We start from the raw sequence: 16,778 nt of genomic DNA, 5'->3' as shown, positions 1-16,778 counted from the left end.
GCTGTGTATGCAGCTAGTTTTACAATACAGATAATACAAACATGCTGGACAATTTTCCTTCCCACCAGACAGAAGTCCAAGGTGTGCAGAACTTGCTGGGACAGCTCAAATACAATCCTTACATCAATACATCAAACTGGTTACAATATAAATGATACAAGAAAGAAAACATTACAATGAATTTCACATTACAATGAATTTCCAATTACAATGAATTTCCACCTTCTCCCCATAATCTTTTTAATTGTCTTCTGGAGATTGAAAAAGAGTTTTTTAGTCTTTTACTGGTCCATCTCAGGGTCCTTTCCTTCATGTCTCTGTGGCATAGGCTTGGCCTGGTGGTATGGGTGGTCAGTCAGGCTTGGGAAGGTCTGCTCCACTCTGGTTCTCTAAAAATTATCAAATTGATGGGAAGGAGAACTTGTTTGCCAGAAATGACTAAACTGACTTTTTTGACCAAGCAGGGAAATAAACTACTTTTATAAAAGATTGGAGACCCTTAGAGACTCAACTAGGAAAAAATTAAAAGCAACTGAAAAAGAGAAAATTGTCAAAAGAGTAAACAGCAGCATTGATTTAAAGGAAGTCCCGAGGGACTAGTGTCATAAATTGTTGGTGCTGTGAGAATGTATAGTAAATCTTCAAAGATTCCTTTAGTCATGACTGCATGATTCACTTAGCTAGTGTAATGATTTCCAATTCAGAATAGAGCTTGAAGGGACACTGGAGGTCTTCTAGTCCAACCCACTGCTCAAGCAGGAGATCCTATAGCGTTTCAAACAAACGGCTGTCCAGTCTCTTCTTAACAACTCCAGTGATGAAGCACCCACAACTTCTGGTGGCAAGCTGTTCCATTGGTTAATTGTCCCCACTGTTAGGAAATTTCTCCTTAATCCCAGGTTGCTTCTTTCCTTGATTAGTTTCCATCCATTGTTTCTTGTCCTGCCCTCAGGTGCTTTGGAAAATAAGTTGAACCCCTCTTCTTTGTGTCAGTCCCTCAAATACTGGAATACTGCTATTATGTCACCCCTAATCCTTCTTTTCTCTAGACTAGCCATGCTCAAATTTTGCAACCGCTCTTCAAAAGATATGTTTTAGTCTCCAGGCCTTTAATCATCTCAGTTGTTCTACTCTGCATTTTTTTTCTGAAGTTTCAACATCTTTTTTGTAATGTAAGTCACCAAAACTGGATGCAGCATTCCAGGTATGGCTTTACTAAAGTTTCATAAAGTGGTACTAATATTTATTTTTATTTTATTTATTTTGATTTGTCAATCGCTTACAAGATAATAGGTATAAGTATATACAGTACATAGTTATGAATACATGAAATTGGTACATATAAGAAAAATAAAAGAAACAATAGGACAGGGATGGTAGGTGTTAGGAATATGAGTCACCTAACAGCTATTTGGGTTAGAAATATATAAACCAGGATAGACATTTTAATACTGTCCCTTTAAGAGTATGCTAAAAACTGCAGTTAGGTGTGGTTTCTCAAACGGCCATAAGATGGAGCCAGAAACCTGGTTTGTCTTAGTCTTAGTCTCAGAAGAGAGTGTGTCTGAGTGAGTATCTCTGTTTCCTTCTGTTGGAAAGTATTGCCGTTCCTCCATTTCTTCTAATAACTGATATTCCTAGATTTAATGTAAGTCTGATACTGAACTGTTTTTTGACACTGGACTTTGATATTTGGATTATCCCTGGATTGAAAAACTGACTGATTTACCTGTGAATGCCTTTTGGACTGCTTATCCTGAACTTTGCTTAAACTGTCTGGAAGTAAAAACCTACATTTACTATACATTGTATCTGTGTACTGTGTGTGTATTATTCAAACACCACTCTCAAATACGTCTCCCTGTATGTGCTCATTCTCCTAACGGGAAATTACCTCAACACTGGTTATGGGCCCAGGCCATACCAGGCTCAGATACCTGAGAGTTGGTGTGAATACACAGTACTGTATACAGACAGCTATTTACTGTTTAATTGTGGGTTACTATCCTGATAGAGATGGCACAAGTCACTTCAACATGTCTATCACTGATAACCTGGTTGGATGGAACAAACTATGTTTCCTGGTCTATGAAGTGCAGTCTACTTCTGCGTAAAGAAGGTTTATGGAATGTAGTTCAAGACCCACCAGATGTAAATGCTTGGGATACAAATAATGAGGATGATGCCAAGAAGCTTACTGACTTTAAACAGAACAACGAACGAGCTCTTTGTATAATTGGACTAACCTGAGTGACCAGCAGCTAGTCCATATTCGTGAAGAAGAGTCTGTTGCTAGGTGTTGGGAGAATTTGAAGAGGATTTATGTTCGTGACAGTGTGGGTGCACACATACATCTTACACGTAAACTGTTTAGAGCACATCTTCTGAAAGGTGGAGATATGTTAGCTCATTTAAACTTCATGAAAAGAACTTTTCAAGAGCTACATGAAAAAGAACTGATATTTTCAGAGCTACATCAAATTTACATCATTCTTTCCTCATTGGATGAAAGTTATGATGATTATGTATCTTCACTGGAAGTTCTGCCCAGAGATAAACTGACATTGACTGGTGAAGGTACTGCATCAGGTGAAGGTACTGCATATTGTCCTTGTATAAATGAACATTTAACTATGTTATATATACCTAAACTAAAATTTAATTTGCTATCAGTAAGGGCTTTAGTTAATCTTGGTTATGTAGTAACCTTTAGGGGAGATAACTGTATAATAGAGAAAGAGGGTAAAAGTATTACTGCTGCATTAGAGAATGATTTATATGTAATACATGATGATCAGTTGAAGATGGCTAACTCAGTTTACAACAATGTTAAGCCACATGATGAATGTATACATTTACTGCATAGATGTCTAGGGCACATTAATTTCAAAATGCTCAAACAAACTGTTGAATTGGCAGAGGGAGTAAAATTGAAACCCTGTAGCAAGTATTTACACTGTAATGCTTGTAGCCAAGAGAAAAGTAAGGTTACTCCTGCAAACAGAGTTAATGGGTTTAAGACCAAAGAACCTTTAGAGGTTGTTTTTGCTGACATAATTGGTCCTAAGAAAACAAGTTTAGGAGGTGCCTGCTATATTTTGAGTATTATGGACCATTATTCATGATACGGTTTCTGCTATCTTATGAAAAACAAAACAGAAACATTCCAACATTTCTTTAACTGGCTAAGGTTTGCTGAGAGAAAAATGAAAAGTAAAGTAATTACTTTAGTCACTGATAATGGGACTGAATTTGTTAACAAAAGATTCCAAGATATGCTGAAATTGGCTGGTGTTGAGCATAAATGTTCTGCACCTTACAGACCACAACATAACTCGTTTATAGAATGAAGAGACATGCCATTACAAGCCATGGCTCGCACCATGTTATCTGATTCAGGTTTACCTGAAACACTGTGGGGTGAAGCCATAATGTGTAGTAACCATGTTTTAAACAATGTAGTAAATACAACAACTGGAGAATTGCCATTCACTCGTTGGCATGGCAGAAAACCAAATTTAAGTTACCTACACACATTTGGAGCTCCAGCATGGGTGCATATTCCCTCACAAGTAAGACTGAAAGGGCAACATAGAGCTAAGAAGTTATTTTTTATGGGTTATGAGGCCAACCATAGATCGTTTAGATTTTGGGATCAAGGCACAGCTCATGTTTATTGTAGTGCTAGTGCAAAATTTCTCAAGCACGTTGGGTGGGATAAACTGGAACAGGAATCCAGCAATGATATTATTATTGACACCCAAATAGTCCCTAAAGATGATATCAGTAAACAACAAATAGCCATTAAAGAGGAAGAACAGGAGGAAGTAGGAGAACAGGCACAGGAAGAAATAGAAGAACAGGAGCAGGTGGCACAGGAAAGTCCACCATTAAGCCCTGTAGTACCAAGACATTCAACCCGAGTAACACGACCACCTGATAGATATCAGGCTAGTGTTGTATGCCAAGTGAATACAGTTCCAAGTAACTATAGTGAACTAAAACTGTATCCTGCTAAGGATCAGGCTGCTTGGCAGAAAGCAATGGATAAGGAACTGGAATCATTAAAAAGACTGGAGGTATACAGCTGCAATCTTGGGGCTCTGAGATTGCAGCTGATATCTTCGCCCCTGGTCGGTCCTATGGATCTAAATCGTCCCGTAGAGACGATGATTGTAAGGGGCGCGTTCTGCTGATCCCAGGGACATCGCAAAGTCCCTGGCTGATCCAGAAGAAGCCCTTTTACCATCGGCGGAGAGGCAGCCCCCTTGGCTGCTGAAGCTGTGGCAGCTCCGGAAGAGAGAGAACGTGCATCGGCTGGTGAGAATTTTTTTTTTTTTTCGGGAACTCAAGGACACTCTAAAATGAGAAGAATCCTGTAAGACTTAGGACAAAAACTGATGGAACTGATTTAGCGGCGATTTCTTAGAGAGAATGTCAAATTGAGGCTTGGCTTTTTACTTTTACTTTTGTTTTCATTGAATTTCTATTGTGATCTAGTAACTGCAACTAGACTGGTTTCTCCTTTTATATTTATCTAATTTTTCTTTCTTTTTCTCCCTTTTGAGAATAGAGGCTCCCTTTAGTAATTTTTTTTCTTTTAAATATATATATATATACATGTATATTTCCCTCTTTTCCTAGGCTTTTGGGGAAAGAAGGGGGAGTGGACTAAAGAAACTTTGTAACACTGCCAACTAGAGGCTTGAAAATACTTTATTGAAAGTTGAAAAGCTGTGAAGGAATTCTTTCTCAAGGACACTGGAACTTGATTAGATAGAGAGAAGAACACCGAGAATGTTTTAACAGGTGTTCTTTGGAACTTCTATTATTGAGTACTTGAAGTTTGGCTTTGGAATTTGTGGAGAGCCATAATAAGAGCCTTGGATAACTAAATAAGATGCAGTGTGCTCTTTTTCTTATCTTTCTTTAGCTGTTTCATCTCTCCTCCTCAACCCCATAGTATTTTGTAATATTTGTATATTCTATTTTCTTTTTTTTTGTTTGACTTTATTTTTAATTTTTAAACTTACTTTTTTTTTTTTTTTAAGGGAAAGCCTCAGAATAGCTTTCTTTTTCCTTTTGTTTATTGGGATTTTTGCCTTTTCTATTTTTTTTTTCATTTTTTATTTATTTTTATGGTTATTTTTTTTATTTTTTGAGATCCTACATGGACTAGGGTGTGAAGAACCTGAAGAATTCTTTCTTTTTCCTTTTTTTTTTTGATCATTGCTTTTTAATATTATTGGGTCTTACTCTCTTTTTCTTTTTTACTATTCTTAATTTTTATTTTTGAATCATAATTGGCCATTTTACAATAGGATTAAGGTCTAGAAGAACCTGAAGAATCTCCTTTTTTTTTTTTTTTTTTAATCTTCTTTTTCTTCCTCTCTTTTAATCCTGGACTTCTTTATTTTTTATTGGCTTTTTTTTTAAATGTTTTTCTTCTTCCCAATTGGATTATAATTGGCTACCCTACTGATTGGATTAAAGGAGTTTAAAGATCTTGAGTTATTCAAATGAGTAAGAAAACTTTACCTTCTGGCAGTTCAACTTCTGCTCCTGCTTCTCCATCAACTGGAGGACGACTATCAATAATGGCGAAGCAAGATAAAGTACAAATGGATCTAGCAACGATTATACAAGGAATACAAGAACTCAAAATAAGCATTGACCAAAGAACAGAGAGTATTGAACAAAGAATTGCAAAGACTGATGAAAAAATTGAAAACTTTCAACAGATGATGGCAAAACAGGAGGAGAGACTCCAAAAAATCGAGGAGAAAGATAAACAAAGAGATGAGACAATTGGAAATATTGTTAGCAAATTAACAACGGTGCAACAAGATATAAATGGGATGTTGAAGTGGGAGATGGATAGGTCAGAATTTTATCTCAGATTTCAAAATATTGAGGAAGAAAAAGGACAGGATTTGGCGGCTATAATGATAGAAATTTCTGGCTGGAGCCTTGGAGATAACAGAGGAAAAGATGATGGACTTGAGTAGATGAGATATATCGTGTTTTTACAAGATATGCAATGAGGAATAAGCTACCAAGGGAGATCCATGTCAGATTTACTAAGAAGACTATTAAAACACAAATATTACAAGTCGCAAGAGATAAGGGGCTGAAATATAAAGGTAAAGAGATTATGGTTTTAAAACAAGTCCCCAGAAGAGTGAGAGAGATGAGAAGAGAATATCGATTTTTGACCAAAAATTATTGGAAAAAGACGTGAATTATAGATGGTTGATCCCAGAAGGATTAATGTTTATATGGCAAGAACAGAGACACAGAATCGACTCAATTGAGAAAGCAGAAATATTCCACAACAAATTTTTGGAAGAAGAGAAATAGAGACAGAAAAAGAAACCTTTGCAATTGAGCCTCAAGAAGACCAGATGAGATCGGGAAGGAAGAAGGTGCAGTAGGTGGACAAATGGAGACCAAAGAACAACGTGAAGTAAGATCCACAAGAACTGTTAGACCTAAATATAAAACATAACCATGGAGGAAAAAAAACTCATTTCTATGAATATAAATGGATTGAACTCAGCTATTAAAAGAAGAAAAATCTTTCATAAATTAGAGAAGTTAAAATTTGAGATAATTTGCCTACAAGAAGTACATATTAAAAAACAACATCAACGATTATTGGTAAGACCAAAACTGGGGAAAATTTTTACTGCCTTGACTAACTGTAAGAAAAGAGGAGTGGTCCTGTATATTAAAGAAACTATTGTAGCAAAATTGGTTTATACTGATGAAGATGGAAGAGTATTAATGGTTGAAATAGTGGATAACAATATAAAAATATTACTTGTTGCAATTTATGCTCCGAACGATAAACAAGAAGAATTTTATAAAAAGTTACATATGAAATTAATTGGACTGGACCATGTCAATATAATTATGATGGGAGATCTTAATGGAATTGTAGATAATAAATTGGACTATACAGCGACAGCATTAAAACAAAATAGAAAGACTCTCCCTAAATCCTTTTTAAAATGGTAGATGAATTAAATTTAAAAGATATATGGAGAGAAAGAAATGGTAAAACGCAGCAATATACTTTTTATTCAAATAGACATTTATCATGGTCCAGAATAGATATGATTTGGACCTCATCAGAACTAATATCTAACATTCAAGAAATAATATAGAAACGGGTATATGGGCAGACCATAACCCTATGACAATTAAGTGGAAAGGACAAAGAAGAAGATCTAGATGGACATTAAATAACGCTATCTTAAAGGAAAAAGACTTTACACAATGGATGGACAAAGAATTGGCCTTCTTTTTCATTAAAAATAAAAAGAAGATACTTCAATGCAGAATGTTTGGGATACAATGAAGGCATATGCGAGAGGATTAATAATGGACTATACAAAGAAAAAAAATATTAGGAAGAGGCAAACTATTAAAGCTTTAGAAGATGATTATAAAAATTGGAAAAAGAATTGCAGAATATGCCACAGAAAAAAAGATATTAAATTCAAAATGGATATAATTAAACATAAGATGGGTCAGGCGGAGAAAGAGGAGTTGGCACAAAAATTAGAAGTGCTAAACAGAACTATTTTGAAGATGCAAATAAACCAGGTAGGTGGCTAGCATACAAATTGAGAAAGGAGAAAGAATCTAGGAGAATAGTACAGTTAATAGATGATCAAGGTCAAATTTGTTATGGTAACAAGGAGAAAAAGATAATTATTCAAGACTTTTATGGACAATTATATAAACAGGAGGATTTTGATGAGGAAAGAATTAAGCTTTATTTACAAAATGCTAACCTACCCAAGATACCTGAAGAGACTGAAAAAATGTTAGAAAGTACCATAACAATGATGGAACTAACGGAAGCATTTAATAGGCAGAATAATGGAAAAGCACCAGGCCCAGATGGGCTCCCGGCAGAATTTTATAAAACATTACAAGAATCGTTGAGCATTCCATTGTTAGAAGTTATGAATGTAGCCATGTTAAATAAGAAAATACCTAAAACATGGTCAGAAGCTTATATCACACTTATTCCAAAAGAAGGGGCTGATCCATCACAAATTAAGAACTATAGACCTATTTCTTTACTGAATGCAGATTACAAAATCTTTGCTTCCATCTTGGCAGAAAGGCTCAAAGATATCTAAATAACTTTATTCATCCTGACCAGAATGGATTCCTGCCAAGGAGACAAATTAGGGATAATATGAGGGTAATTCTGGACACTTTGGAATATTACGAGGCACATCCTGAAAACAAATGGCTTTGGTATTTTTAGATGCCCAAAAGCATTTGATAATGTGAATTGGAGATTCATGTTTTTGTTATTGAACAGATGGGCTTTGCTAGAAAATTTATTCAAGCAATAGAAGCCATATATGACAAACAAACGGCGAGAGTGATGATAGAGGGAGATTTTACAGATTCTATTAATATAAGAAAAGGCACAAGACAAGGTTGCCCATTATCACCTTTGTTATTTGTATTGACTTTGGAAGTGCTGAATAGAAACATTAGAGAGGATCCAAATATAAAAGGAATGAAAATTAAGAAGGAGGAATTTAAATTGCAAGCCTTTGCGGATGATTTGGTTTTTATTTTGGAAGATCCTCTAGGAACAGCTTTAAAGCTACTGGAAAAGATAGAGATTAATGGTGAGATGGCCGGTTTGAAAATAAATAAAGATAAAACAAAGATCTTGACAAAGAATATGTTATTAAAACAAAGAGATGAACTGGCAGATTTATTGAAAATTCAAGTTATTTAATAAGGTCAAATATCTGGGGATATATTTGACGTCAAGATGTACTACATTGAAAGAGAATAACTATATCAAACTTAAACAACAGATAGCATCTGATTTGAAAAATGGGAAAATTTACAATTGTCATTGATAGGTAGAATATCAACAATCAAGATGAATATTTTACCCAGAATTTTATATTTATTCCAAACCATACCAATCAGGCTTGGTAAAGATTACTTTGAAGAATTAAATAAAATTGTGTTGAAGTTCATATGGCAAGGTAAGAAAGCCAGAATAAAATTAAAACTCCTGCAAGATGCTAGAGTTAGAGGAGGTTTTGGCCTCCCGAATTGGGAGTTGTATTACCAAGCTGCAAATTTAATGTGGGTTAAGGATTGGATAACATTAAGAAAGACTAGATTGTTGACTCTAGAGGGGCATGATTTATTACTGGGATGGCATGCTTTTCTGTGGTATAAGGGAACCAAATCGCAGGGCTATTTTAGAAGGCATTATATAAGGGAGTCTTTATGGTTGAATTGGGAGAAAATTAAGAGAAAATGTTATTTGAAAATCCCAGTCTGGTTATCAACTATTGAAGCTTTTTCTTATCCTATAATATATGAGAAGGAACAAACAGTTAGATATGGGGAAATATTGGATGAAAAGAGTGAACTTAAAACAATGCAAAAACTAGAAGAACAAGGCATAAAGATGAATTGGTTTTCATATGCGCAAATACATTCAAGGTATCTTATAGATTCTAAAGCGGAGGGATTTTATGATAAATTGACTGATCTAGACAGGATCTTGACAGGTACTGATGAAAAATTATTAAAAAAATTATACACTTATTTGTTGGAAATTTTATTAGAGGAGGAACAAGTTAAAGAAACGATGATTGTTTGGGGGAAGAATTTTGGATATGGGATTGATTTGGAGAATTGGGAAAATTGTGGTCTCAAAATTATAAATGACAATGTCAACAGCTTATAAAGAAAACTTGTATAAGATGTTTTACAGGTGGCATTTCCCGACAAGAATTGCAAGAATGTTTAAGAACAAATCTGAAAAATGTTGGAAATGTCATCAGATACCTGGCTCATACTACCATATGTGGTGGACTTGTGAGGACGCTAGAAAATATTGGACTAAAATTCGCATATGGTTGGAAAAAATGACAAAGACACATATAGACTTGAAACCAGAGATTTTTTTATTGGGAATCTTACCTGATATATATAATAAAAATTTGAAGTATTTGATTGTAAATATATTAACAGCGGCTAGGATTGTATTTGCTAAGAACTGGAAGAGTGAGAAAATTCCATCAGAAGAAGAAATTATTAAGAAAATATTGGATTGTGCTGAAATGAGCAAATTGACATTTGAAATCAGAGAACAAGAAGATAAACAATTTTATGAAGTTTGGGATCTTTTTTATCAATGGTTAGATAATAAAATATAATGATAGAATATTCAGATTTAGCATAAAAAAAAATTTTTTTTCTTAATATTATCTTTATAAAACATTATTAAGGTAGATTTGGTATGATCTTATGATTTATTACAAAATAAATTAAGCAAACTATAGTTATCTCGTTAAAATATGAATTAACAAAATTATAAATGATTTTTTTTTTTTAGTGATGATATTAGGTTATACAATTATTGATTGATAATATGAGCTATTATGTAATATAATTATACTAGTGACTAGGAAATGGATGCACAAAAAAAAGTGGTAAACCAATCGATGCACTGTATGTAAATTTATGAAGAAGGATCTTTTTATGTTTTTTGTGGTATGTTTATGTTTATTTTGTTATGTATGTTTATGTTTATCTTGTTATTAAAAAATAAAAAAAAATTATTTAAAAAAAAAAGAAAATGTTAAGTTACCACCAGGTAAACATGCCATAGGATGTAAATGGATATATAAACTTAAGACAGGTGTAGATGGGACTGTTGCCCATAAAGCCAGGTTAGTAGCACAAGGATTTAATCAGACAGCAAATGACTATGATGAGGTGTTTGCACCTAGTCTGAAGGCTACTATATTAAGGGCAGCATTAGTGTGGGCAGCTAAGGAGAAATACATTGTAAATCATTTGGATGTAGATACAGCATATCTGCATGCACCGTTGCAACACATTATATATTTAAAGAAACCTTTAGGTATCAAAGATGATAATAATGATTGCTGGAAATTGAAAAAGAGTCTTTATGGTTGAAGCAATCAGGATATGAGTGGAACAAATGTATAGTTAAAGAATTAACTAAGATAAGCTTTGTAGCTGGCATGGCTGATCCATGTTTGTTTAAAAGAGAAACTAATGGTATAATTTCATTATTGCTATTATTTACTGATGACATAGCATTAATCACCAAAACTGAACAAGAAGCTACTGAAATAATTTCACTATTGGAAAAGACATTGAAGATAAAACAGTTAAGAGAAATCAAACATTATCTTGGTTTAAAGATAGATAGAACTAGGGGAGGATACAAGATCTCACAGGCAGATAAAATTAATCAATTACTAAAAAGTTTTAAAATGGAACTTTGTAAGCCGGCTAAGACACCAATGAGCCAAGAGTTTAGCCATAGTGATGTTCAAAGTCCTGTTTTTGAAAAGAAGATTTATCAGTCCTTGATTGGTAGTTTATCTTATCTCAGTAATTGGTCAAGGCCAGATATTGCATACAGTGTTAATTGATTAGCGATATTTAATGCTGAGTCCAGTGAAAGGCACTGGCAAGCTGCTAAATGTGTGTTAAGATATCTGAAACAGACAATGCATTATTCATTGTATTTGGAGCCAAAAGATTAATCGAATTTAACTGCATATGCTGATGCAAATTTTGCTATAGACATAAATACACAAAAATCTACATCGGGTACAGCTGGGAAAGCATTGATTGGATGGAGATCTATTAGACAGAAACATCTAAGTTTGTCAACAATGGAGGCTGAATTCTCATGTTTGTCTTTATTATGTACAGATGTAGTTTTGTCTAAACAATTATTAATTGATATGGGAATTAATGTAACAGATTCTATTGTTGTTTACGAAGATAACCAATCAGCAATACAGATGGCTTCAAATATTGCTGTTAAAACAAGAACGAAACACACAGATTTAAGATATTTAAATGTGAGACAATGTGTGCAAAGTAAGATATTAAGCTAGAATACTGTATGTCAGAAAACAATATAGCAGATCATTTTACAAAGGTCCAAGACTCTATAAAGCATAAGGCTAGCTGTGAAGATTATGGACTTAGAATGTAAGGTTGTATATATTGTCTTACCCAAAAGGGGAGAATGTTAGGAATATGAGTCACCTAACAGGTATTTGGGTTAGAAATATATAAACCAGGATAAACATTTTAAAACTGTATTAAGAAAATGCAAAACTGTAATTAGGTGTGGTTTCTCAAACGGCCATAAGATGGAGCCAGAAACCTGGGTTGTTTAGTCTTAGTCTCAGAAGAGAGTGTGTCTGAGTGAGTATCTCTGTTTCCTTCTGTTGGAAAGTATCACCATTCCTCCATTTCTTCTAATTGACTGATATTACTGGATTTAATGTAAGTCTGATACTGAACTGTTTTTGACGCTGGAATTTGATATTTGGATGATCCCTGGATGAAAACTGACTGATTTTACCTGTGAATGACTTTGGACTGCCTATTTTGGACTTTGCTTAAACCTTTCTGGAAGTAAAAACCTACATTTACTGTACTGTGTATCTGTGTGCTCTGTGTGTATTATTCCAACACTACTCTCTATACGTCTCCCTGTATGCAGTCATTCTCCTAACGGGGAATTGCCTTAACAGTAGGCATGCTTATGCAGGCCCCCTATAGACCTCTTAGGAAAGGGGTGAGGTCAATAGTAGACAGTCTAAGATTAAAGTTTTTGGGGTTTGGGGAAGAAACCACAGAGTCAGGTAGAGTATTCCAGACATTGACCACTCTCTTGCTGAAGTTGTATTTCCTGCAGTCAAGTTTGGTGCAGTTAACCTTGAGTTTGTATCTATTGTGTGTTCTTGTGTTGTTATGGTTGAAGCTGAAGTATTCATTGACAGGTAGGACATTGCAATGTATGATTTTATATACTATACTTAGATCGGACCAAAGATGGCATAATTCAAGGTATTCTAGGTCTAGAATTTCAAGTCTGGTGGCATAAGGTATTCTGCAATGAGTAAAGGAGTGTAGAACTCTTCTTGGGAAATATTTCTGGACTTTCTCAACTGTGCTAATATCAGATAATGTGGGTTCCCGACTGATGAGCTGTATTCGAGCATTGGTCTAGCAAATGTTTTGTATGCTCTAGTTAGTAGTGTGATATTACCAGAGAAAAAGCTACGTATGATTAGGTTAACAACTCTTAATGCCTTTTTGGCTATGTAGTTACAGGGGGCTCTAGTACTTAGATCATTAGAGATGAGTATTCCAAGGTCCTTTACAGAGCTTGAATCATCAACAAGGTCTTGACTATCCAGCTTCTATTTTATTTTCTGATATATTTTTTTGCCAATATGTAAGATAGAGCATTTATTTGTTGAGATTTGAAGTTGCCATTTGTTTGACCATTCTGACATATAATCGAGATCTTTTTGAAGGGTAGCAGCATTGTCAGTCGTATTGAATAGCTTTACATCATCAGCGAAAAGAATGCAGGTGCTCTTAATATAATCACAGAGGTCATTAATATAGAGTATGAAGAGAGTTGGTCCTAGAACACTGTCTTGGGGGACACCACTATTGACAGGTACAGAATTTGATAGGACATTCCCAATTTTGACCATTTGTTGTCTGTTTGACAGGAATGCTTCTATCCAGTTATGCAGTTGTCAAGAGATATCATAAGATTTTAGTTTGTCATGTACCACTGAATCAAAGGCTTTACAGAAGTCTATGTAGATTGCATCTATTGTTTTGCCCTGATCGAGTTATGTAGTCCATATGTTTTTGCAGTGTAAGAGTTGCAGATTACAGGATAGTTTTTTTCTGAAACCAAATTGTTTATTAGAGAGTAGGTTGTTTGTCTCTAAGTGGAGGATAATGGATTGGTGAATAATTGATTCCATGACTTTACAGGTGACGCAGCATAAGTAGATTGATCTGTAATTTTCAACTAGGCTGGGGTCTCCCTTTTTGAAGATGGGAATGACTGTGGCTTGTGACCATAGGTTAGGCAAGGAGCTGATCCTGAAAGATTTTTCAAAGATTATGCTTAGAAGTTCTTCTATGGCAGTGGATAGCTTTTTTAAGAAGTAGGCACATATTCCATCCGGTCCAATAGATAGAGATGGTTTTAGATTGCATAGTGCTTTTTCAACATTGTCTTCTGTAAAATCGATATGTATTAGATCATTGTAGTTTTCTGTGGTTCAGCTAGGAAATACTGGGCATGTTTACAAATACTGAGCCAAAGAATGTGTTAAAGAGGTTGGCTTTAATGGTGTTGTCATTGCAGTCTTTACCATTAGGTCCTATTAGGGGTGGGATGGACCTTGAGTCTTTTAGTTTGTTGTTTACAAAACTGTAATAAGCGTGGGTGGAATTGGTGCATAGAAGATTTTCCTCTTGTTTAATGTAATAATTGGTGCATTCAGTCTTTATCTGGTGGCATAAATTTTTGTATTCGTTTTTGAAGTTGCAATGTGACCAGATTTGTTTTTCCACCAGAGTGATCTCTTTTTGGATTGAAGTTTCCTTATTGCTATGGGTAATCTGTTTTGTTGTTGTTGTTGTTTTGGGAGTTGTTATTGGTACATATAGTTTGATGACTCTTTTGACTTCAAATAAAAATACGTTGTAATGGTCTTCAGCAGTATTGCATCCAGTGAATAGAGATTGCCAATCAAGGGATGAGAGATCGTTGTCTATAAGATCATAGTTGCCTTTTTTGAAGTTATAATTGGGGATTACATCATTGTGGTGATTTTTGTGTGGGCATATGTTGAGACAAAAATCATATTGTGGTCACTGTTAGAAAAGGGTTCTTTAGTTTGTATTCCGTAAATTAAATTCAAAATATTGCAAAAGATGAGATCAAGGCAGTTGTTAAGTCTAGTATTGTTGGTTACTATTTGTTCCAGTCCCATGTATGGATTCAGTTGTACATTCATTTAGGGTCCAGTTAATATGAGGTAGATTAAAGTAACCAGAAAGATAAAAGCGTGTGGGCAGGATGTTGCCCATGTTAGTAGTGAATTTAGCTTGTTTACATGTTCCATGTCATAATCAGGTGCTCTGTAACATAGTAAGAATCGAAATGTGATATTTAAGGATAGTTCACAGATGATGGTCTCAGGAAGAGCAAGCTCCTGGGTACCTTGGATGTTTTTTAGATATAAGGACTTTTTATAGAAGATAGCAACACCACCTCCTCTATGAATTTCATGATCTGATCAGTAAACATGATAGTCTCTTACTGTGGTAATGGAGTCAGGGAGAGATGTGTTGAGCCATGTTTTACAGACAAATATGATGTCGAATTTAGCCATATTTAGAAAGAGGAGAAATTCAGGTATTTTATTCACAAGGCTTCTTGCATTAAGCAGCTTGCAGTTAAGGCCAGCTGTAGTTGGAATTGAGGTAGTTAGGGGCATGTGTGCCTAGTCTTGGGTGATGGTGGATTGGTTGAAGTAGAGTTGTGGTTGAAGGTTAAAGCTGAGTTGCGCGTTGTGTGACTTAATTTTGATACAGTCAGCACAGTATTCAATGTACAAGTCCTTCTCTCCATTGTCTAGACGTTTTTTGAGTTCTGTGTGGAGTACACGGGAGCGGGCACATTGCTGTATGGTTAGGTCAGGGTGAGAACGAAGGTTCTTATGGTTGGTGTTGCTTTTGGCAAGTGAATTTATATATAAATGAATTTACGTTTGCTTGATTCATTTTTGCAAATGACCTTGCAGAAGCTTGGGGCCCCAGAGCCATCTCTGTTTTTGAACTCTGGGCTGATGCGGGAAACCCTGATGCGGAAAATGTCAAATATTTCATCAGGGGAGATGGTTGATGCTTGATAATTACTGATGATGTTGCAGACAGTTGTGATGTCATCATTGTCATTGATGTCCTCTAGACCAAATAAGATGGCGTTTGGACGTTTCTGTTCGTGCTCAACAGCTTCTCTGATGAGAATTGGGATATCATTATTTGTCTGATTTATGTTTTTTTTTGTGGATTGGGTTGTGGATTGGGTTGTGGTTGTTGGGTAGAGATGTGGTTTGTAGCTATTGGATGTTCAGGTTTTTGCGTTGTGTCTTTTTTTTCAAGGTTGGATAATCTTTCTTTTAAAGCATCCAGGGATGCTACTATGGTGTTAACGGATGTTATTCGTGTTTCTATGGAATCAACTCTTTCAACAGATCCAGTTTGGGTCTGCATGATTTGCAGAGATATGGAAACTCATTGAATGATTCTAGATATTGAATCATTTGCTTGGGTAATCCCAAGCAGTCATGATGAGCGTATTTGTTACATAGAGAACATTTGATGGAATTTTCATTATCCTTTAGAGTTTTATAGCATTTAAGGCATGTGGTTCATTGGTGGGGATTACTTTCTCTTTAGGTTGTGGTTTGGCACTGGATTTTTTTTCTTGGCGTGGTAGGTTTGTTAAGATGGTACATTGATTAAATTACTTAATGAAACAATTTTGGGTAATCAATATAGCCAACATCACACCAATCAATCAATTGCAATAATCTCTCTGGTCAAGTAACTTTGCTAAGCAACAATCAGCTTAATCAATTAAGTATACTAATCGCTAATACCTCATATGATTTTGATCACATGATCAAAATCCTATGCCTATGTTTATACAACCAAGGATTGCATCAGCTTTTGGGCTGCTGTTGCACTTTGCTGGTCATATTTAAGTGATTGTTCACTAGGACCAGTGGTAGATTGAGGCTCATTGGTGCCCTAAGCACTGACAAATTTTGGTGCCCCACTCCTTTGTACATACTGTACAAACAAAGCCAAGCTTAGGCTACATAAAAGTT

The sequence above is a fragment of the Pseudonaja textilis genome, chromosome Z, assembly GCF_049901715.1.
Source record: "Pseudonaja textilis isolate UNSWEBS1 chromosome Z, rPseTex1.2, whole genome shotgun sequence".
Taxonomy (NCBI): domain Eukaryota; kingdom Metazoa; phylum Chordata; class Lepidosauria; order Squamata; family Elapidae; genus Pseudonaja; species Pseudonaja textilis.
Note: the sequence above shows the minus strand (reverse complement) of the source record.